Genomic DNA, 24,500 nt, shown 5'->3' with positions numbered 1-24,500 from the left:
CCACAGTAACTGTCTCCAGTTTGTGAGGGACTCCATGGAGCCAGTCTCTAGGAAACAGATAAATGCATGGAGTCCATTAGTCCATTAACGGCTATTAGCCAGGATGGGTAAGGAATGGTGTCTCTAACCTCTGTTTGTCAGAGGGTGGAGATGGATGGCAGGAGAGAGATCATTTGATCATTACCTGTTAGGTTTACTCCCTCTGGGGCACTTGGCATTGGCCATTGTCGGTAGGCAGGATACTGGGCTGGATGGACCTTTGGTTTGACCCAGTATGGCTGTTTTTATGTTCTAACCTAAGTGAACCCAAAGTTATGGAGACAGATATGACTCAAGGAAGCAAGCAGAGTATCAGAAACCTGAAAAAAAGTCTCTGACTGGATGGGCACAGGTGTTTGGTCACAAGCTGAGGTGGTTCAAAAAGTTCTGGATTTTTTTTGAGCAGAATTTTTTTATTGTTTCTTTAAACAATCAAACATAGCAAGCAGCAAATATTTGGCCACACACTTCTGAAACCCAAAACCATGTTCAGGTTTTGGCAGACTAATTTCAGCTTTTCAATTAAAAAAACCACAACAAATTTTTAAGGAAAGCAGACATTGTCCATGATTTTTCTCTGCTTTTTAAAAACCCCTAGTTTTTGATCCAGAAAAAGTTTTGACGGAAAATATTTGTCCAACCCTTTAAATGAGCTTTAGTGCCTTTTAGCACTAGCTGATGCTGAGAACCAGTGATACCTTGTAAAGAAGTTTTTTCAAAACTGGGCTTGTGCCGAGATGCAGAAAGTGTGGAGCAAGTGGGGCAATTTGCGCCGGGCTCTGCAGGGGCCCCCATGAGAATATAGTATTGTAGAGTATTGCAATTTTTTTTATGGAAGGGGCCCCTAAATTGCTTTGCTCCAGGCCCCCTGAATCCTCTGGGTGGCCCTGTTTCAATCCTGTAAATCCTGTCTCGTTTGGGGTTTACTTTTTGTAATTCTTCAGGGTAAAAAGATCCAGTAACTGCCTCACCCTCGTAATCTTTTAATCAGTATACAGGTCTCTGACTCCTGGTAAAGGCTTCATTCACTATGAATATCTCATCGGTAAACATCTGTTCATAACGTTTTTCAAAAGCACCTTTGGTTTTAGGATAGTCTCACGTGACCGCCTTTTCTAAAAGGGGCAACAACCGGTTTTATTTAAAAACCATCTCCTTAAACCATTTTCCTCATATCTTCAGAGAATCTGAAGGGTTAACATCAGTGGGTCTGGTACGTATAGTTCTGTGAAAGCTCTGGTTGTAACTCTTTATAAAGTCAGGTAACACGTCAATGTAGCAAAAGGTGTTATGGGCTGTAAAATATCTCCATATCCTAGTTTTTAAAGTTCTATTAAATTGCTCCACAACCCCTGCTTTGAGTTCATTATTAGTAACAAAATGGTGAACTCTATGCTGCTTTAACAATGTGCTTAAAGGTTTGTTTAAAAATTCTTTCCCCCGATGGGTTTGTAATTTTTGTGGCATGCGACCTTCACTGAAAATAACTTTAAAGGCCTTGGATACCTCGGCACTCGTCTTGTCTTTCAGGTTTAAGGTCCAGGCATATTTGGATAGAATGTCTATCACTGTTAAGATGTACTTAAAACCACTGTTCTGTTTGGAGAACCAGTGCATATCCACCAAATCTGCCTGCCATTACGCATCCACATCTGAATTAATGGTCTTATTTCTTTTAAAACGTATTCGAGCCAGTTTGTGTAAAGTGTAAGCATCCTGGTCTGAAAGCCAAGCTGTTACCTGTCTTCTATTTAAAGTTTTACTATGCTTTTTGACCACTTGAAAAAGAGGGTTCACTCCCAACTTCTCCGGCGGTGTAATATATTTTCTTTAACAGAGCCGTCTGTGTAGACATGACTGTTACTGGTACCATCTTTTACTAACACAATTATGGAGGGGGACACATTCATATTGACACATTTAAATAAGTTTTATTAATTGCCTGGTTTAACACAACCTTTTACAGCCGCCTGTAAAAATGGACGTCATGACCCCTACCATAAGGGAGACTGAGCTGGTTCATTCTTCCATTTTGTCCTTTTCCAGATTTTCCTCTTGAGATCGGTGTCTCAGACATGAGCAAAAACAGTTGATGCATGATATATTTCCTCCCATGGGGCTACCGATGTGTAAGTTCTCAAAGGCCTCTAGAAAGGCATCGAAGAGCTGCTGAGAGATTTTTCAGAAAAGAAACAGTGTAAGCACCCCCACTGCTTGTTTTTAGAATTATGCAATCCTGGGTCAGTTCCTAACCCCATTACACCCCATCCTCAACCATCACTTCTTAATAATTCATTTACTTGAGCGATGTCTTTTCCATTAACCTTGTGCGCCATTGACTCCTCCAATCCATGATCGTCTTCCACCTCTAAAGGGTTGGACAATGAGAGGCCGTCACACTCATCAGGGTACCTCACAAGGGTTTGGGTTTTGGTCTCGAGTTCCTGCGTATCCACCAACAGTTGAGTCAAAGGGCCCTCGCTGGAACTGTTGCTGATGGAGCGCTTTCTCCACACAAGTCCAAAGGTGCTCAAGGCTAAAACAAAGGCTGAAGTTCTCACGGGGGTGGTAAAGGAGTCCATGTTTCCACGATTTCTAAAACATGCATTCCTGGTAAAAGATGACCTCTTCTGCCCGGCACTGGGACTTACGGGGTGATGACACTGCGCTCTGATTGGCAGAGGGCACTGGGAGGAGTTCTTAGAGTAGTCACATAACCCTCTTCTGGGCGGTTCACCCCGTCCAAGAACCTGCCCCATTTTGGTCAAATCTGCTCTTGGGTAAGTCCTATGTGTCCAAAACCCATTGCAATTGGTAGAGGGTGGTGGGAGGAGTTCTCAGAAGATTCACACAAAACACTTCCGGATGGGTCACCCTGCCCCCGAATTCCTCCCCGATTGGTCAAATCTCCTTTTGGGGTAGTCCCCAGCAGCTGAAACGCTTACTGATTGGTAGAGGTAGGTGGGAGGAGTTGTTAGAGGGGTCACATGTCCCACTTCTGGATGGGTCACCCCGTCCCGGAACTCCCTGATTGATTAAATCTCCTCTCGGGGCAGTCCTATGGGGGAGAAACCCATCCTGATTGGTAGAGGGCAGTGGGAAGAGTTCTTAGAGAGATCACATGACACACCATGCTTCCGGTCATGTGGCGTCTTGACCCTGGAAGTAATACCCCCATGGGGTGGAACTTTTGGTGACAGGTAGGCAGAGTCAAGGAGTGGGGCTAGGGTTTGATTGATGGTAGGTCCCTTTTACTACTAAGAGCAGGATGAATTTCAGCTCAAAGAAGTGGGGGCAGGGGTTACTTTGTAAATTATCAGCTTGGTCCAGGATCGCTTTTGCTGCTATCTCAAGCCCCGACGGTACCTTTATTACTAGAAGAGAACTGGTTTGGGACAGATCTCTCTCCAATAGCCTCTGTGATAAAGGCAGAAGATGCACACACAAAAATATTAGCTTCTCAGCAATGTCCTTGTCACCATTGATTGCTCTCTTGAATCCATCCATTCTTTCACAGGCTTCTGATCTCCTTAAAGTGTATTTTAGTGTTTGTCTATATCCCTTCAGTTATTTGCTCTTCACAAGCTATCTTAGCACTTCTACTTTCCCGCGTACATGCTACCTGCTGTAATTTAGGCTTCTGTTTGATCCCCACCCTGCCTCTTTTAAAGAATTTGTTTAGCTTAAATAACCTCTTGGCTGTTGCTATTATTAGTGGTCTTGCTGGTCAGGAGCTCTCTTCACTACAAAGACAATGTAAAGAGCTCAAACTCCCCCTCCCTAAGCAAGAGCTGGCCCCCGCAGTTTGTCCTCATTAGTGTTGCTTGTTAAAGGGAGGTGGGGAGCTTTCCAACAGCCAGGGCCGGGTGTTGGGAGAGCCCAGGGCCTGCAGCCAGAGTGAAGGAAATTCTGGCTGCAGCAACCTTATTCCTCTCTTGCTCTGTGGACTGGGGCTGTGAGAAATGACACTGGCTCTGCTTGTGACTTGCAGTTCAGCCTGCGACTCTATGCCAACCCCTGCCCACCCTTCTTGGGCTGACTGCAGCCTCTACAGGCATTTAAGCACCAGGCCCAGGACAGCCTGCTCAGCATCTGGCTGAGTTCTGCCTAGTGAGCAGCTGGCAGGGTCAGCCTCTGACAGAAATAATGCCCGTGATGCACGAGAGGGGTTGGACTACAGACTCCAGCCCTGGGATGTGTTTCCTCAGCACCTGACTCTGTTTTCTCAGCTCTGGTGCAGCCCTTTGGGGCATGATCAGCTGTTGAAGGCAGGAAGGCTCAGAGCTAGAATTTTGTATTCCCATAAGCATAGCTGGGGCTGGGGTGGAGCGGGGGTTCGAGTGGTGGTCAGCTGCTCCATGCGTGCAGGGGCTCTTGGAGCTGCCACTTGCAGGGGGCTGGCAGCAATCCTTGGGAGAGATGGTTAATGCTGGGTCTGCAACATGCCTTCCTGGCATATGCTAGCTGGTTTCTGTAGAGTTAGCACCAAATGAGGCTCGGAGGAACCCCCAGCCTCACCCTTGGCTGGGGCTGCTCAGATTCCCTGCCAGTGGCACCGCAGCTGGCTAGGGATTAGGAGGAAAAGTCTCCTCCAGCAGCCAGGTCTCCCATGGGAGGTTGTTTCCCTTCTTCTTGTGGAGTCCATTCTCTCTCTGCTTGCCACTGCCCCCTGCCTGCCAGGAATGACTAACTTCTGACTCCCAGACCCTGCTGACCAGCCATGGCTCCTGCCTGGGCCAGGATGGGAACACCCCATGGGGCAGGGAGTTTCAAACTATGACCGGGGAGAGGATACCCCAGAACTAGCCCCAAGGACTTTCTCCCTGCTCCTGTGCTCTGCAGGTCACAACAATTGGGTTCTGGCTCCCAGCCACCATGTGATGTGGCTGCTGCCCCCTGCCCCTAGAACCCCTCCCCGATTTCCCTCACCCCTCCCAGCACAGCAATATCTCTCAGCCATGACTTACAGCAGGGCGGGCGGTCCAAGCCTCTTGCTTTTCTTTGAGTTCAATTGTCCATTATGTATCCTAGGGGAGGCAGATGGGCCTGGTTATTTAACAGCATGCAGGGCACCAGCCACCGCTTGTATTTCTGTCCTTTAAGGTGCTCCCTGCTTCCAATCCATCTGGGCAGAGGAGGGGAAGGAGCTGGGTGAAGAGTCAGTCCCCAAGATTATTGGGATCATTTTGCCTTTGGCCTCATGCCTCACAAAGGCCAGGAGAGGTGTTGTGCACACAAGCCCCACTGGGAGTTGGCATGAAGCACAGTGTGGCAGAGCTGCTGCCCTGGCTCTTTTCCTGCATGGCTGGTGGTAGCTGGAGTGGGCAGGGACGGGGCTTCCTGTGAATCTCTCTCTGTCCTCCCTCTACAGGCTGCAGGGGGCCCTGGCTGGGCCAGCACCTCCGTGGTGCGGGAGGGGAACCAGGGTGAGACCGTTGGGAGGCAGGATCTCTCCCTTGGGCCTGCTCCAGCTGCAGGTGCTGGGCTTACCCAGGGCCAGGACAGAGGAGACCCTCTGACCACAGAGCCCTCCCGCATCTGGCTGCAAGGAGCCTTGGTTCTCCCTTTGTCTCAGGGTGGTGGGAAGATGTAGGGGGGAGTTGAGTGTGTTTGTGTGTGGGCAGAGGAGGCCAGTCGTCCCCCCCCATCCGTTGGCAGTGTGCATGTGGCACTGGGCCCCAGACTCATGAGGCAGGAAGGGATAATAGGAAGTAGAGCTCCAGCTCTTTCCTTACCTATCAGCTGCTGGGCAGCTGTTGCTATCAGGGCACCCTTCCTGCTCAGCCTCCCTGGGCAGTCCTGGAGTTGGGAAGCCAAGAACCCAGTTAGTCCCAAGTCACACATCCTCCCCAGGCTGAGGGGAGGTGCCTGCTATGGAGGTGAGGAACCCCTGGCTGCCAGAGCCCTCTCCCCTTTGACTCCTCCCATGGGACAGAGCTGACTTGTAGGGGAGCCATCCTGAAGGGCAGGGGATGGGGCCGAGTCAGTGAGGGGGCTCCCACCCCCCTGTCCTGCAGGGCCCATGCCGCAGAACTCTCACCAGGGTCCTGCAGGCTTCGCTCAAGAAGGTGGGGATTGCAGGGGCTGCCCCCTCAGCCAGCTGGCTCTGCACGAGTGTGCGCAGGGGCTGGTAGCTGAAGAAGGGTGCGCAGTGCAGCAATGCCAACCTGCATGCCTGCCGGAGAGGGCGAGAAGGGAGCTGGGTGATCCTCCCTGAGTGCAACGAGCTGCCAACTCGCAGGCTCTGCTCATTCCCAGACAGGAGCTAGCACACAAGTGAGGGCAGGGCAGCAGCAATGGAGAGCCAGCCGGCCTCAGCGACCTGCCCTTCCCTGAGGCCCTGCTTTGGTGAGGTCACTTGCTAGGGGCCACAGATAGGCCTGGGCCTGGCCACTAAACAGAGCAGGCTGTAAAATGGAGCCAGAGCCGCGGAGAGTCTGGCTGGGCAGAGAGGCTGGAGGTGCCTGTGGGGAATCGAGAAGGAGAAGAAAACCCCACAGATCTACCCCACAGCTACACTCTGAGAGCTGGCAGAGCTCTGTGTGCGGGGGGGAAGGCTGGATTACTGGGGGGGCCCTGGGTGCCACAGGGCAGCACTGAGGAGATCTGGGGATTGGAGGGGGGAGTTTGCACCACCCTTGCCATGTTGTTATAATGCCCCCAGCCACCCCTGCCCCTATGAGCCCTCAGCTGCACTCACCTGGGCCACCTGGGGGTCTCATCCAGTAGGTGGATGAGCAGCACCCCCATGCTCTTCCCCCCCTCAGCTCCAAAGAGGGATGACTTATTGGAAACAAATTTTCTGAGGTGGCCAAAGAGCTCCATGGAGGCCCGACTCAGGCCGCTGTTCTCCTGCAAACAGGGGGCACAGGGTGGTTAGGGAGGACAGGCTCAGGCCCTCACATGCTTTGGGAATCAGCCTGGCAGTCACAGAGCCCAGATAGGTTTCAGCTAGTTCAAATGACAGGACAATTCTCTGCAAACTCCCCTCCTTCCTTCTGGGCCCCAGGGCTGCCGAACAATTGTGGGCCCAGAGTCCAAGAGTGATTCTATCCCTACCTCACCTGGCAGAGGAGCTGAGCTGTCCCACAAATCCAGGAATGTGCCTGCATCGGACACTGAGCCCCCTCCACGTGAGGGCAAGTCCTGTGGGGTGCCCTATAGCGCCATGGGGCCTGCCTTGCTTGGTACTTACATCCTCAAAGAACGTTCTCGCCTGCAGGGCCAGCGGGACAGCAACATGCGCCTTCAGAGGCCCTTGGAGTCCCGCAGCATCCAGCAGAGCCCTTCCATGGTGTCCAGAATGGCGCGGGGGCCGCAGGATTTGCACAGAGCACGGACAAACCTCCCCAGGATCTGGTCTCACTTCTTCCTGACCTGCAGGGGGTTGGACACCGCTCGGTGAGCAACGCTCTGTCAGCCTGAGTGTAACCACAGTCCAGGCAAGTCAGCCCACAGACCAGTCTTCTCCACAGGAGCCATGGCTTGGGGACAAAGGGAACCAGGAGCTTTCTACCAAGCCCTCTCTGCCTAGTATCCTGCCATTCCAGACCCACCTTGTCTGGGAACTCGGTCACTGCATTCCTGAGGCCGTGCAGCGCTCTGCCTCGAATATGGGTGTTGCTGTCCTCTGTCTGCTGCAGCGTGGCCTTCACAACCTGCTTCCGCATCGCCTTGGGCTCCTTCTCCATCAGAAAGGGGCTGCCAAAGAACTAAAGGGACAGAAAGGAGCTGTCAGAGAGGGCTGGGCAAGGCCAGTGGGTCCTAGCCCGGCCAGAGCAAGGGAAAGGGAGTATGATGAGGGGCCAGGAGGTGACTTAGTTCCATACCAACTGCTGTTCACGAGAGGCTGCCTTCAGCTGAGCTTAACAGAAGTGAAATGAGCAGGGCAGAGTGCTCCCTCTGCTTCCAGTGGGGTGCTCCCAAACCCCACCACAGAGCCCCAAGCAGAGGGATTAATTTACAAGCAATATAACACCAGGACCATCTCTCATTGGCTGACCAGCTATTGGCCCCTTGTTCCATCAGCTTCTGGGCCTGGTTAACCCTCCCCCCTGGTCCTCCATACTCACCTCTGCGAACAGGACAGTGCATGTCATGCGTTCGCCCTCCTGGCTGGCCTGGAGGCTGGAAAGGAGGAAGCATGGGATGCTCTTCAGGGCCCGGTTTGGGTGGGTCACTATGGCCCTGGGAGAGAACAAGAGCTCGTGTTGACATGTGCATGACAACCCTGCACATGCCGGAATCTGGCTCGGTCCGGTCACTCCCTCCCATCTCTGCCCCACTGGGCTCCAGAGCGAGAACGTGACTTCTCCGTCCTCTGTCCTCACCTGCTAAGGAGAGCAAACCCCTCAGGCTGGGCCTCCTCTAGCAGCTGCCAGCCTCGCTCCTGGTTCATGAGCTCCACAACTGGCTGACTGCCCCTGAGGCACAGCACCCATGCCAGGGCCTGCACAGCCATGCTGGGAAGAGAAGGAGGCAGGAGATGGTGATGTGGGGATGCCTGCTCTCTGGGCGGGGTAGGGGGGCAGGACTCCCTTGCTGCAGCACTGAAGGGATCAGGGTGAGAATAGAAACTGCCCCACTTCTGCTTTTGGTTCTCCCCTCCCCAGCTGTGGGGATGGGGGGAGTGTCTGCAAATGTGACCTTCGCTCTCCTCCAAAGATGTGAAAATTGCCACCCTCAGGAAACTGACCCTGAGGAGAAAAGTACAGGCAGTGCCTCCCTGAATGCCCTGCTGTCCTGAGCCCTGCCCCCCAGGGCCCACTGCAGAAAAGAGCTGAAGTGGCTCAGTGACAGGCCAGGCCTGTCCCAAAGCCTTCAGAGCAGACAGTAAATAGAGACAGCAGCCAGCTCCGGCCTGCTCCCCAGCTCTGCTCCCCCCAACCCCCGCCTCAACTTCCTCATAACCCTGCTGAGTTGCCCACTCTGAGGAGCTCTCTGGCTCTCTGAGTATCCAAGGGGAGCTTTGCCCGCTCCTAAGCATAAGAAACTTGGATGATCTGAACCTTTGGTCCCCCGAAAGCATCGGGAGTCCCTGGAAAACGAGGGTTCAAGCAGGAAGCTTCCCTCTCCTAGGGGCTAGCACAGACACTTTGTGGGCATTGGGATCCATCAGCCCCACACATTACCTGCACAGACTGGCATCACTGGGCAGGTCCTGCTGGACTCCTTTCAGGTGCTGTGCTGGGGAAAGGCGATGACGAGGAAGCAAGACGTGAACAGGTCGTCCTCGCATTCCTCCAGTGTGTCCGCTTGCCCCAGGGCCCCAATCAGCTCCCACAGGCCACATGTGGTCTGAAAGGGAAAAGATACAGTCAGAAGACTGTGCCCATGCGCAGAATACAGCTGGGAGAGAGGGCTGAATGCCAGCGCTGGGAACTTACTACCAGGAGCAGCCAGGCTGGCTGGGGGCAACTCCTGTCCTGGGTCTGTCTAGCATTAGCCCGGCCCATCTCTGGGCTGTCATCCAGCAGGATATGTAGTACCTCTCTGGTCAGCATGAGGTCTGCGCCTAGGAATCTCCAGATGGCCTTGATGTGGCTGTGACGGACAGAGGGATGACAGGTAAGGAATTAACACAGAGGATGGGCCCAGTTGATGCACACTGGGGATGATGCCCTCTGAGGGGTGATGGGCCAGAAGCAGCGGGTTGAGCCGGCTGGTAGCTGACCTCAAGGCCTTTCAGGCACTGGCCAGTCCTAAGGGGTTCATAGCCTCCTGCCTGGGCATTGCATCACAGCAAGGGGAGGGATAACTCTGTGGTTTGAGCATTGGCCTGCTAAACCCAGGGTTGTAAGTTCAATCCTTGAGGGGGCCATTTGGAGTACTGGGGTAAAAATCTGGGGATTGGTCCTGCTTTGAGCAGGGGGTTGGAATAAATGACTTCCTAAGGTCCCTTCCAACCCCAATATTCTATGGGCAGAGGTGGCCAGACTCACTTCTCCTGGCTTGGGGGGGGCCCCTTGCTGCCTTCTCCTGATGAAAGGCTGGGGTTAGAGCCCCCATGGGGAAAGTAGTGACTCCAGGCTCAGGGGTGGGGGCTGGTGTGAGGAGGTGGGGAGTTCAGGAGGAAGAAGGCTCCAGTTCTGGCCATGCCATGGCTCTGGGGTGGGGAGTTTGGAGAAGGCTGTAAAGTTGGCTCTGGGTAGGATCCAGGGAAGGCACTGCTGGCCTGGGGAAACCTGGCAGGCTGGTGAATCGGAGAAGACCAGCCTCTAGGGGTGGGATGAGGAGTCTAAAAGTGTGTGGTGATGGGAAAGATACCAGGTTGGGATTCCAGGGGGAAGAGGGCATTTCACAGCTGGGGGGAGGGACATGCTCAGTGTAGGGGTGTCTAGTGGGGGGCCATGCAGGTAGGCAGGTAGGCTGGCCCCTCTTCTGCCTCAGCCTGGGGTGATGCCCTGCCAGGAGCAGGGGGCCATGCTGACAGTGAGGGTGACCCTGCTCACATGGGGTATCTCCTGGTCTGTGTTGTGATGGGGGGGGCCCTGGAAGACTTCCTGGCCTCCAGCCAGCCAAGCCATTGCACAGCTGAACCAGGAGGGGTTAGCACAGAAGGAAGTGGGGGAGGGTGGCAGCTGTGTTAGGAATAGCTGAGCTGGGCAGGCTCTGAAACAAGTCAGTGATCACATGGCTTGGCGAAGGCTATGGATGAACTCTCCTAGTGAGTGACTGAGCTGAAGGCGGTTCTGGGTTCAGTATCTTAAAACCCCCATCCCTGATCCAGCTCCAGGGCCAGTGCAACCATTTAGGCGAACTAGGCGGTTGCCTAGGGTGCCGAGATTTGGGGGCGCCAAAAAGCACCCCCACATTTTTTTTTTAATGGTTGACCGGCCGCTGCTGCTGGGACAGAGAGGAAGTCTGAGCTGCCGGTGGCAGCCGGCAGCCCAGGGTGTCCCCCAGGTCAGGGCGCCGCCGCGGCAGCCGGCAGCCCAGGGGGTCCCCTGGGTCAGGGCACTGCTGTGGCAGCCGGCAGCCCAGGGGGTCCCCCGGGTCAGGGCGCCGCCGCGGCAACCGGCAGTCCAGGGGGTCCCCTGGGTCAGGGCGCCGCCACGGCAGCCGGCAGCCCAGGGTTTTCCTGGACCAGGGGATCCCCTGGGCTGCCGGCTGCCGCGGTGGCTCGCTCACCAGGGGGATCCCCTAGTCTCTATCCCATTTAAGTTTGTATATCACTTGGCAATTATTGTTATGAATATTATTACTTATGTATTCTGTGTCCAAAAATGTTCTAGGATCTCTGCAAACAAATAAAAGAGACTCACTAGCCCAAAGAGCCTGTGATCTAAATTAAAAATGACACCAAGTGATAGTGACGAACAATGGGAGCAAAATAAGGAAATGGGAAGAGGAGGATACAAAAATCAGGTGACGTAGTTACTTGTTAGGTTCATATCATGTTCTGCAAAATCTGTACAGTTTTTTATATTCCCTTTCCTGTTTGTATCTAAACTGTTCCCACATTTTCTAAACTTGAAGTGATTTTCTGTTTCATTACTAAACATACCCCTTACAAACAATCCATACACCCTTGTGTGTTGTTTTAAACTATTGCATGTGTTAAAACCTACTAAGCCCTCACTTCTTAGCTTAAGAGCTCGTTTACACATATTTCCTATCTTACTTCACCACCAACCACCCTTAGCCCAGATCCCCAACCCAGGTGACTGTAAGCCTCTCATCCTCTGATATCTCCACATCTCTTCCATCCCCAGCAATCATGTCCTTATTTCAGTAAGTATTTTCATTGCCCAGAAATGAGAAGTTTACAAAAGTTACTCTTGTTATCAGAGGCCTTGATCCACCTTCATAGAATCATAGAATATCAGGGTTGGAAGGGACCTCAGGAAGTCATCTAGTCCAACCCCCGCTCAAAGCAGGACCAATCCCCAGACCTTGAAGTCAGCGGAAAAATTCCCACTGATTTCAATGGGTTTTAGATCAGGCCCAGAGGCTCCAAGAGCCACTTTTTCCTCTTCCTTCACAGAAGCCCTTCAACACCATATTGCCTCCTGTTCCAGCATTCAGCTCAGGCTCCCTGTTAAATAATAAAGAACTTCTGGGGCTATTACCTCAGAAAAGCAGAAAGTTTGTTACTCCTGTTTTATTGTCCCATTTGAAATAATTCTTTAAAATCTAGGTTTCTCTTGTGTAAGGTAACAAGTGACTCAGGATCACCATCTAGCCACAATGTGCACGATGCTGAGAAATAAGTAGGTGTGGTGGTTGTTTGCTGACAGGTAAAGCCCTGATTTGATACTAAATACTGGAACAGACATGAACTATTCATATCTCTAGAGCTCCCCCAGGCCTCTCCCATTGATGGCCTCCTCTTTCGAATCAAGCAAATGGGATTTGCATGTGAAGTCTTACAATGTAACATTCAAGCATTAGCTGGACAGCTCGGAGCACCTTGGAGTTGTACCTTCTGTGAACTTTAATCTTTTACCATTCTTTCTAGCAGAGCAGCAAAATAGTGGGATCCTAGGTTGTACTAGCCAGATGTTTTCCTTACTAACTTGGAAGGTTGCTTTCCTATTATTTTGTCAGATGCTTGAATTGCACCTATCTCAAGTGAGGTAAAGTAGAACAAGGCAAAACATCTTAACAGACACCTCCTACATAAGTGATTGCAGGATAGGGGTCTATTTCTTTAAAACAAACATGGACCACAATGCCTCTGAGAAACTTGACAACCCCTAACATGGAACAACTTTTTGATCCTATCCAGAGCAGTTGCTGTTACACCAGTAGGATAAGATCTGCCTACATCTGTGCTTTTGTTTAGTGTAATGGTTGCAACATAAACCTAACAAGGCTTGAATACTCAGGCTTAAGCTTGAAAGTCATCTTGATCTCTTAATATTTACGTCAAACAGTTGATGAAATTCAAATAGTTAATTATAGTAAGTGACATGCATTCTCTATCCTTTACTTTTAATAGTGAACAAGAAAAAGGACTGATAGGAATAAAATTTCATTTTTTTTTTTCTTTTACAGTTGATGCAGCCTCATGGCAGATTGAAAAAAAAAGGTCTGGGGCACAATTTCGTGACCGTGCATTGTGTATAATGTATGTGATTTTTGGAGGGGTGGGGCGCAAGATGGAAGTTTCGCCTAGGGCGCAAAATATCCTTGCACCGGCCCTGTCCAGCTCCATAGCACTAAGGGTCCCAATCCTGCTGCCTAGTGACACCCCACCTCTCTGGATATCCTGGCTGTACCTCCCCTTGTGACAGCACACCTGGGCTGCTTCTGCACCAGAGTGGGATCTAAGCGTCTGGGATGCATTTCCATCCTCTGCATCAATCCGTGTCCACTGGGCAAAGAATCAGTGGAAACGGGGGACCCCACTCTGTTCCCCCAGCTGGGGGATGGGTCTGGAGACATTTCCCAGGAAGTGAGCCAGGCAAGCCAGACTCCTGCGATCAAAGCCTGCAAATAATTACAGAGCCGTGCCCAGCAGCCGCCCTGTAGACAGGGCATGGATGGGTCCCATTGATCAGTGATGATGAGAAGGGACGTCTCCCCTCCACATCCTCCCTCGTGCCCCAGAAATTCTAGGCCCGGGGCAAGATGGAGCTGCCCGAGATGTCAGCATGGTGCCTCCAATGCCCAGCCATTACTTGGCCCTGTAGCTCTGATCCTTGCTCTCTCAGCACCGCCTCCATGACGCCCACCAGCTGCTCAGCACATTCCCCCTTCTCCAGCAGGTCCAACAGCAGAGTGAAGCTGAAGGGCATGAGGTCAAGTGACAGCAGGTGCTTCTCAATGAGCTGCAGGGAAAGGCAGAAGCTGAGTGTGAGCAGTGAAGAGGCCTGGGGAGGTGGGTTTGCTTTTCGGGGAATGGGGACAGAGGCACTGACAGCCTGTGCCCAGGGCTATGTGAGTGGGCATTGGAATTCATACCCAGAAATTTCCATCTGCTGCCTCCTCATTGAGGGAAGGAGACAATAACCCCTCCTTTCCTGTGTGTGTGTCTGTCTCTCCAGCCACAGTCTCTTTTACTCACCATAGCAACATGGGCCAGTTCTCTCTGCAGCAGGCATCCTTCTGCATCTTGCTCAGCATGGTCAACACTGCTCCTGTCTTGGTGTACATGACGGCTGCACAAGAAATCAGCAGCGCTCAGGCAGAGCTCTCAGGGCCAGATTCTTCCCCCTCCCCATTGAGCCAGGTCAGAGGTGCCAAAGAGCCAGACTCCGGCCGCAGCTGGGAATGCCCAGCTAGGGTGAGCTCTCAGCTGGCTCCTGGGCCAACTGCCCACCCTTCACCCTGATGTAGAAGGTGTGTTGGGGGTGGGGTGAGATCAGGGGAGGTCCCAGATGGTCCCAGACACCTGGTGAAGGGCAGATGCCAGGTCAGCCTGGTAGGTACCAACCCACTTCTGCTTCGTGTCCCTCTGGTCAGGGTTGTGATGAAGGCGCCATGTTCTCTCTGCAGCTCTGCTCACTAGGTAATGGCTGGGGCTGTGAGGGCTGAGAAGTGGCAAAGGCTTCTGCTCCATATTACCTTTGCAAGGCGTGAAGAGCCAGTAGAGAGCCTGAGATGCCCAGTATCTGGTGGCCTCCTGAGCATCGAAGACCTGGCTTGTCAGCAGCCTGGCCATGTAGCCCTGCTGTGTCATGGGTTTCAGGTCTTAATGGGCCACCAAACAGAAAATCAGGGCATGGGTTGGGGCGAGCCCAACTCTGTCTGTATCACCCCCTTCCCCCTCTGTGAGTGCTGGGGGAGGGGGCAGCAGGGTCTGCGCTGCTCACCTCGGTGATGGCTTTGAAGCGATAGAACATGAAGATCTGGGCGCTGGCTTTCACAGCTCGGCTCCTCTCCTGGGCCTGGGGAGAGCAGATCCATAGCTGCAAGTGCTGGGGAGCAGGGAGAAAGCTGTGTGAGTGTCAGCAATGCTGGGGCGACCCCCAGAACCTGCTTCCCGCCCCAGCAGGGAGAGGACATGGAGCATTTAACCCCTTCTCCTCCGCTTTCAGACACTAGAACTCAGCACCCCTCTCATTTTAAGGGCCGGGGGGGAGGGCGTTGGGAGAGGTCTGAGGGTCTTGGGCTCAGCGCTTTGAGGATTCTCCCCACTGATCCTGCTGGCATCTTGGGGCACTTTTCTTCCAGGGCACAGGGGCGCCAGCCCAAATTTAGAAGGCCAGAGTGACACCGCTGGAGCAGGACTAGGATTGTGCCCTGGGGGACTGGCTAGTTCACAGCAGCTGGGAGGCCTGCTCAGCCCCCTCGGGATCAACTGGAGCCTTCCCTCTTGTGGCTCTGATAGAACCTGACCAGCTGGCCCATCCATAGGCGGCGGGTTATATTCTTTTGTGGTGCCCGAGCTCCAGCAATATTCAGGGCCGGGGGCCGAGCTCCCCCAACATTTGGAGCTGGGTCTGTCCCCCAGCCTCCGCCTGCCACCCCCCGAAAGAAACCAGCGCGTGCCTCTCCCGCGCCTGCTTGTGCTGCTGGGTAGCACATTCCTAGGCAGAGCCCCGCTCGCGGCAGCAACTGCTGTCTGCTGCCCCAGGGTCCTAGTGCCCCCCCAGTCACTAATGGCAAGGCAGGCTGCCCTTATCCTGCCCTTCTGCCCTAACCCTGAGCCTCTCCAACGCCCTAACCCCTCATCCCCAGCCAGAGCCCTCATCCCCCCGCACTCTAATCCTCTGCTCCATCCCTGAGCCCCTCCTGCATCATGAACCCCTCATCCTCAGCCCCACAGCCCTTACCCCTGCACTCCTTCCTATCCCCAAACTCCCTCCCAGAGTGTGTACCCCCTCCCCCTTCCCACACACCCCCTTCTGCCCTCCAACTCCCTCCCAAAGCCTGCACTCCTTCCTTTTGTACCACCTCCCACCCCCAAACTCCATATAGAGCCTGCACCCCTCACCCCCTCCTGCACTCTAATCTCCAGCCCAAGACCTGCACCCCAGATCTCCTCTCCCCACCCAACCACCCTCTCAGAGCCTTAGGCTGGTGGGGGTCCGAGTTTGGGGTGGGCGGGACTGGGTGGGGGCAGGTTCTGGGCACCACTAAAATTTCTACAAACCTGCCACCCATGGGCACATCCCCAGATGGCCAGTGCGAATGGGCCCCTCCCCACTCCCTATCATACCAGAAACAGATGCAGTAGCATGGTAGGGGTCAGGTGCTGCTCCAGGAACCTCTGCAGCACAAGATCCAGACCCTCCCAGGACAGTTCTTGGATAGACTGGAGCAGAGAGAAACAGGGAAGTAAATAGCAAGGGAGGTGAGGTGCATGAGGAAGGGGGATGAGTGGATCCCCCATCTAGAGCCAGGTGCTGTTGGTATTTGGAGTCTCTTTACCCAGGTGATACTGATCCCCCTGCTCACAGACATGGGTCTCACTTGGACCACTGGCTGCCCTTCCCCAAAGAATCCTTTCTCCCAACTGGACTTCCCAACACATGTACTGAGCAGGGCTCTGGAGGGAAGGCCTCCTCCCACCCCCTCTGGAGAGGCCCCAGCTGCCCCCCAACACCTCGCTGGATCACCAATGGCTGAGCTGTTCATCCCTGCTCCAGCCAATCTCTGTTTCTGTGGCAGGAGAAGTCATGGCCTGCCTGTGTGGCTATCCCGAATCCATGCCTTGTTCCCTTTGCACTAAATGCTATTTAACACTCTGTGCCAGATCCTCAGCTGGTGTAAACTGGGAGTAGGTTCTAGTTCCCTGTGCCAAGAATCCAGGGTAATTCTGTACAGTGTCACAGATGCTCACCTCTACAGCTGTCCTCCCTGCCAACCCAACTGCAGAGTTAACTGCATAGCCACTTGTCACCAGCCCTTTGGAAAATAAACCGAGGGGATTCGGCTGGACACGCAGCTCTCTGCGTTGGGCCAGGGTCCAGCTAATCAGCAGAGGAGTGGCTGAGTTTCCCCGGCAAGGAGGCAGGTAGAAGCTGCAGCTTTGTCCATGCCTCACTAAGCTCTGTCCGGATAGCGGAGCTTTCTGCCACCTCAGTCCCCCTCAGCTTCGCCAGAGCTGGGCACTGAATCATGGCGCTGGCGATACGGGTGCTGATGGTCTCAGCCACCTGCTCCTTAGACAGGCAAAGCTCAGATTTCCTGATTGGAAGGAACAGAGCAGACGGGGCCATTAGAACGGAGACAGGTCCTGACATGAGTCAGGTTGGGTTTGATGGCACAAGGGACAGCTCCCTCTCTAAGCAGCAGAGCTCCAGGGAGCATTTCCAGCAGAGCCACCACCTAGGGAAAGGTCCTGTCTGGAGATGCCTATGCTCCCTGGGCTCGGCAGGGGCTCTGCTGGGGAAGCTCCTCTTCGGGGATGATCCTGTAACCAGCTCTGTGGCTGCACCCATTCACAGCACTTCATGCTGACGGGAAGGGCTCCCTCTTACCAGGCAATATGCAGAGATGGGGGCTGGATAAAGAGACCCAGAGGCCAAGGAGGTTATAGCCCGTTAGTGAGCCACCAGGGAGGAGCATCCTCTGGTTCTTATTGCAGCTCATCCCTCCCCGACTTCCTCTCCTTCCATCTGCCCCTCCCCAGCTGCTGGGCTCCGCAGGTGAGTCAGGCCCCATGGACGTACTCTAAGTATGAGATGGCCAGTAGGGCATGCTGATGATTGGGGTTCTGCAGCCAGGCCCAGTCCTTGCCTCTGAGGATCTCCTGCAGCACAAATCAGAGAGTCAAAGGCAAAAGAATTTGGGGGAGCCCGGTTACTTAGCAAGACGTGGAATCTCCAAATGCTGTTTAACGCCCCCACCGACCCTCAGCCCCAGTGTGCAGTTCACTGGGGCACGGAGCTGGGAAGATGGCCTGGGAGCGGCCACTTGGAAAGAATGCAGAGGACAGTCACAAGAGCCCCATTCCTGATGGCACATCTGGAAATTTCAGCATCTGCTACAGAGCAGGTAAGGGGAATCTGAGCAGAGGCAATTCTGTGATGGGAAGCATTAGAGTCCTGAACAGTTGAGGTGTGACGTTATTGACATGAACTGGGACCATGTAGATCATTGTTGCAACCAAAGTCCTGTAGTGGCACCAAATCTCGTATAAAGGGTGTCAAATAGTGTGTCTAAGACAAGGCTATGGTTTGCTGGTTATGGTTATGCTATCTGTATATGTATATCATTTTTGTAGTTGAAGTTAAGAATATTGGCTCTGTACTGTCTGTATTTCAAATTTCTGCTATGCTTCTGGGTGACACCCCATACAAGTTGGTGTCAGCTCTGCCTAGCCTGGTTGATGGCGTATTAAGGATCATCAGCTATACAACTGACCCACTGAGAGAAGCAGATACACCTTGTAGCTCAGCAAAGTATGCAGGGACTTATCCATGACTCCAAACTCCATTTTGCTGTAATTTTCCACAGTAAGAACAAAGAGGTGTTCTTACACCTGGAAAAGACTATAAAAGGCTGATGCCACTCGTCCATCTTGTCTTCAATCTGGCTCTTACCTCTGGAGGGACTTTGCTACGAACAGAAGCTCTACACAAAGGACTGATGACCCATCCCAGCTGGGGACGTACTCCAGAGACTTGATTTGAACCTGCAGTTTATTCCATCACTGCTACAAGCCTGAACCAAGAACTTTGCCATTACTGTATGTAATTGATTCCATTTAACCAATTCTAGCTCTCATCTGTATCTTTTTCCTTTTATGGATAAACCTCTAGATTTTAGATTCTAAAGGATTGGCAACAGCGTGATTTGTGGCTAAGATCTGATTTGTATATTGACCTGGGTCTGGGGCTTGGTCCTTTGGGATCGGGAGAACCTTTTTTCTTTCACTGGGGCATTGGTTTTCATAACCATTTGTCCCCATAGCAAGTGGCATTGGTGGTGATACTGGGAAACTGGAGTGTCTAAAGGAATTGCTTGTGTGACTTGTGGTTAGCCAGTGGAGTAAAACCAAAGTCTTCTCTATTTGGCTGGTTTGGTTTGCCTGGTTTGCATAGAAACACCAGCCTGGGCTGTAACTGCCCTTCTTTAAGCAATTTGTCCTGAATCAGCATTCTCAGTTGGGTCCCGCCAGAACCAGCATCGTTACAAGGTCAAATATTTTCCTGCAAACCTAGGGAGGGCTGCGCCTGTTAACTCCTCAGGATCATGTCCCGGAGTGAAAACCCTTAGAGTTAATCCCCAGGGCACTTTCTGGGTGCTGGGCAGATCCCTCAGAGGTGGGATGGGGAATCGTCCCAGGGGTAACCAGCATGAATCCGCTAATGGAAAATAGTGTCATTTAATTCCTTGGGCTGGAATCGCACCAGAAGAATCTGGCATCAGCACTGGGTTTGCAGTGCACAGTGTAGAGCCGTGGGCACCCGGTCGCAAACACAGCATATGGCCTTCAATGCTAGATACTCTGGCATGTGCATGTGACCTAGAGATCCCTCCCAGGACCCCAGCGTGGTCACTCACCAGCAGGGGGCACAGCACGGTGTATGTGTCCTGGCTCACCAAGGGAATCCTGCTTACTTGGGTGACAGCTTCACCCACCAGCACGAGGCTTCTCACAAACACAGATCTCACCAGCAAGGGTCCTGGGCTCACAGGCAGGAGGGAGAGAGAACAATGAGGAAACAGCCACAGGCAACAGAGAGTTGAGACACAAGGCTAAAGGGCGAGTCTCTACAAGGGAGCTGCTGTCCTCGGCTGGATTGCCCTCACGCTCTAAGGGAAAGGAACTGGCTTGCCGAGCGGAACATCTTTGCATTCCCTAGGGGAACATCTCTGGAGATGGATGCAAGGAATGGGCTGATTTCCAGAGGTGCTGAGCACTTGCAGTTCCCAGAGCTGTCAATGGACCTTGAGGCTGCTCAGCTCCCCTGACAGTCAGGTCGTAATTGTCTGCTCTGGAACAGGAACCTGCCGCTCTCTGGAGTTGGCTGGGCTCTCCCTACCAAGGGGTCCGTTCTCCAAGGAGAACATTCAGTTCAACCAAACTAGCATCCCCTCTCCTTTTCGCTGGGATGCGCATATGGGCATTGTAACCAGCGTAGGACTGGACATTGGCCTCAAACCTTCGATGGCAAGAAAACAACCTAGAGTTATCTCAAAATCCCCCTTCAGCACCAGAGCCTGTCAACTGGGCTAGGGGCCTGAATCCCTCAGAGCACCTTTTGTGCCCAGCTACACCATCAACTGCAGTGTATGGGGAAACAGGCCCTAAATCTTTATCTTCTGATCCCTGAGTGCAGCACAAGCCTAGAGGTACCAAACAGGGCACAGTCGTCTAGGGGACAATAGCACCAAGTGATGCTCAGTTACACTCTAACAAGGCCCAGATGGGAGTCCTTCCATTAGCTTCCATGGGCCTGGAATCAGAGAAGAAGCTAATCGAGATGGGGAAGTCACAGAGAATGGTGCTGTTCCCATGTCTCCTGTCCCTTCTGGGGCAAAGCTCCAGCCCTCGGAGCTGAGTTTATGCAAAGACATAGCTCTGTGCTGCTGTGCACAGCCCAGGTAGGTGCTGTGTGGGTGGCCAGGGGAGGGCTCTGACTTAAGTGTGGGCTCAGAAAATAGTATTGCCACATGAGAGACAGGGTCTTGCAGCCTATGGTCTCTAGGATGAGATCCATGGGGCCTGAGTGGACCATGTGCTCATAGGTGAGGAGGCTTCTCAGCTGCTCAATGGAAGCTGCTTCCTGAGAATTGCAAAGGAAAAAGTGAGGAGAAGGGATGGCCTAAGCTGCTCTTAACTCACAAATGGGGCCAAGGGAGGCTTTTTCACCCAGCCGGCTTAGCAATCAAAAACTCCTCTTCTGAGCTGAATTGCCTGGACTCCGAGGCCTTTCCCAGCTCCCCAGGATTGGGTGGTTGAGGTGGCCCAGCAGCTGAAGGGGATGCACTAGCAGCGGCTTTAATTCAGTCTAGCTCCAGAGATGTCACTGGGACTACAGTGGATTGCACTGGCCCAGAGAGTTACTGAGAAGGTGGTGGTGGTGGTGGGAGGGGGGAATGTCTGACATGCCAGCCCTGGTGAGTCCACCAGAAAGGTCTGTGAAATAGCCCAGTTCAGGGGACGACCAAGGGCCTGTTCTGCTGAGAAATGTGTCAGCTGGAGCTGATGGCATGGCAGTGTCTTTTGGGCCCTCTCTGAGCCTTGTTTACGGGGCTATGTGGAGCATGTCTGAGCTCCCCAGGAGATACCTTGGAGAACTTATACAACAGAACCCACCTATATCCACCCCATTGTGCTGTGATTGCAACTCCATGGAGGAGTAAGGAAAGGGCTCCCTCCACGGAGACTGAGCCACTTCTTGGAAATTCAGCTCTTTGCTGAATAGACTTCTGGGAAGCAGGGTCCTCCCTGGCAGATCCCGTTACCTGCAAAGGCTGGTGAAGGGATGGATGAAAGAGCAGAGATGCTAGGTGGGACCATACCTCCAGAGAGCCACTGGCAAAAGGCTGGAGCTGCACCCTGCTGACGAACTCTTCCTAGTGCTCCAGGATGGCGAAAATCTTGTATAGGTGTTGCCTGGCACACAGCCCAAGTTCTCGGGTGAGACAGAAAGATGGGAATGCTGAGGAAGAAGCCAAGGGGCCAGGATGGCTCTCAAAGTCATTGCCATGGGCATGAGTATAAGGAAGATCTTTTTAATCCACTGGACCTTGTCCAAGGCAGAACATATACATGTAGCATCAGGGAATTGACAAGGAATGAGGGATCACTTGACAGTGGAGGAGGAAAGACCTCACCTCTCTTTCCTCTTCTTCTCGGAAATCGATCATCTCCACCAGAAGCCATAGCTGGGGCTTGATGCTCTTTGCTGGAGAAAACATCAGCATGGTGCCCCAGCACTTGTAGAGAAAGCTCTGCAAAACAAGAGGTTGCAGGCTGCTCCTCAGTAGAAGGGTCTAAACACAAAGGAAACTGACCTGCTCATCTCTTCCAGATCACAAGACCTGCTTCTGCCAGAAGGAGTGGGAGCAGCAGCTGCTGCAGGTAAGGGTCAGAGAAATGGAGGGCTGGAAAGAAACTCAAGAAGTCATAGACTCATAGACTCATAGGTCAGAAGGGACCAATCTGATCATCTAGTCTGACCTCCTGCACAAGGCAGGCCACAGAACCCCACCCATCCAATTTTATAACAACCCCTATCCCAGGACCGAGTTATTGAAATTCTCAAAAATGGTTTGAAGACCTCAAGCTGCAGGGAAACCACCAGCAAGCGACCCGTGCCCCACGCTGCAGGGGAAGGCGAAAAACCTCCAGGGCACCTGCCAATCCGCCCTGGAGGAAAATTCCTTCCCGACCCCAAATATGGCGATCAGCTAAACCCTGAGCATGTGGGCAAGAGTCACCAGCTAGCACCCAAGAAGGAATTCTCTGCAGCAACTCAGTACCCATCGCATCCAACATCTCCCCGCAGACCGTCATCTAGTCCAGCCCCCATAAACAGAGGCAGGATTAAGAGGCCCCTCAGCAGCACTGCATTGTGGGACAGAGGAAGCGGCTGAGCCCAGCAGATACAATTGGAGAAGCACCAGGGGCAGCTCACAAGGATTCACAGGCATTAGGAGAGACGTAGGAGGATGACAGTGCACGCTCCCTCTTCCTCTCCCCTCCCAGCTGTGTGGGTTCCTGGCTGGAGCTATTAAGGTGACCAGTTTCTTGGTCCCTCTCAGTTCTAACTGGCTCTTCTTTCCCTGGTAGTTCCTGGAAGACCTTCTGTTCTTCATCTCGGATTCTACCTGGCTGGGCTGTTTCATCGCTAGTATCAGACGCTAGCTGGGTCACAGTGATAAGTGGCCCAGTGACAAGGTCAGTGTCCTGGAAGGAATTGGGGGTCAGTGCCTAGTTCAGAACAGCAGTCGCTACTCAGGGTATAGTTGTCTGTTTCACTGGCCCAAAGCTGCCCCTGGGTAGCATCTAAGATGAAGAACAGAAGGTCTTCCAGGAACTGCCAGGGAAAGAAGAGCCAATTAGAACTGAGAGGGGCCAAGAAACTGGTCACCTTAATAGCTCCAGCCAGGAACCCACCACAGCTGGGAGGGGAGGGGAAGAAGGAGCGTGCACTGTCACCCCCCCCCATGTCTCTCCTAATGCCTGTGAATCCTTGTGAGCTGCCCCTGGTGCTTCTCCAATTGTATCTGCTGGGCTCAGCCGCTTCCTCTGTCCCACAATGCAGTGCTGCTGAGGGGCCTCTTAATCCTGCCTGTTTGTGGGGGTTGGACTAGATAACTTCTTGAGTTCCTTTCCAGCCCTCCATTTCTCTGACCCTTACCTGCAGCAGCTGCTGCTCCCACTTCTTCTAGCAGAAGCAGGTCTTGTGATCTGGAAGAGATGAGCAGGTCAGTTTCCTTTGTGTTTAGACCCTTCTACTGGGGAGTAGCCTGTAACCTGGTTCTTGTTTGGCGGCGGGTGGGGAGGAGCTGCCGACTCACGAGCCCCAAGGGGACTCATGGCTCTTTGCAGATCGCTGATGGACAACAATGCTCCTCAGATCCAGAGCCCTTGATGTGAAATAGCCAGACGTTCTGCTTGCCAAGATCCTTCCCCAGGGTGTGAGATGTCTGATGAAGGTTAGATACGGTTCTGGAAAGGATCCTTCCTGTCTAGGCACAGGGGGCTGGGCTAGATGAACCAAGGGATGTAATCCTGACATGATCCTCTCTGATTCCAAGGTCACAGCATCATATTATCCTGGATTCAGAGGAAGGTCCTGGCCTCTCCCTTTCTGAGCCCAGCACCACATTGTCCCCTCCCTTTGCTCCTGCAAGGGGAGACACACCCTCCTCACTTTCCATATAGAGGAGCATTTCCATCATGTAGTTATCCCAGAATCAGCCTGACCCAGCCTGGAACATGCTCATCAGCTGGAAGAGGAGGAACATGGCTGCCCTTCTGACCTGCACCATCATATACGAAAAGGCATCAACCACCTAGTGGACATAGAGGCAGAGGTGGCTGTAGCCCTCCTTTGCAAGGCAGTGTGAGAAGGGAGCTCCCTACAGGTGCAGGGGGAGAGCTCAGAGGTGGATGGAAGGAGACAGCAGGGAGGTGGAGCTGACAGCCAGGACAGGATTGAGATGGACATTTCAGTTGATCAGGGACACTCCATGGACCAGCTATTGGCTCCTTCTATCTTCTTACTCCTGGGCTGGCTCTAGCTCAGATGAAAGGAGACAGGATTATCCAGAGGCCATCAGGCAGCTGCTGGGTCAGATCCTTGGCCTAGGTTAGAGCAGCACAAGGGGAGCTTGAAGCAGCCCGAAAGAGGCAGCTGGGCCATAAAGGGAATCCCCAGCTGCCCCTTGGTAAGGGAGGATGCTGTAGGCCAGGGGTTAGGAGAGGGCCTGCACAACAGTCCCTAAGGGCTCATTCCAGCTGGCTTATATTGGAGCCGTCTGAGGGCTGCACTAACTTGTGCTGAGGGACCTGGTCCAGCCCCAGGATCAGGGGAGCCAGGAAGGTGGCTGGCTCAGAGAGCTCGCTGGTTCTGTTAAATGCCGAGAGGTGCTGGATTGATGTGCAA

The 24,500-nt window shown here is 53.0% G+C and overlaps 1 pseudogene; it reads right to left on the bottom strand.

Annotated features, from left to right (window-relative positions):
* Nucleotides 1–2,309: 2,309 nt before the first annotated feature.
* The window catches only part of LOC127043132 (maestro heat-like repeat-containing protein family member 1), a 37,369-nt pseudogene continuing 15,178 nt past the window's right edge, over nucleotides 2,310–24,500 (bottom strand).

This window comes from Gopherus flavomarginatus, chromosome 1 (genome assembly GCF_025201925.1).
Source record: "Gopherus flavomarginatus isolate rGopFla2 chromosome 1, rGopFla2.mat.asm, whole genome shotgun sequence".
Lineage (NCBI taxonomy): Eukaryota > Metazoa > Chordata > Testudines > Testudinidae > Gopherus > Gopherus flavomarginatus.
The sequence above is the reverse complement of the archived record's forward strand: the minus strand, read 5'-3'. Positions and strand labels throughout refer to the sequence as shown.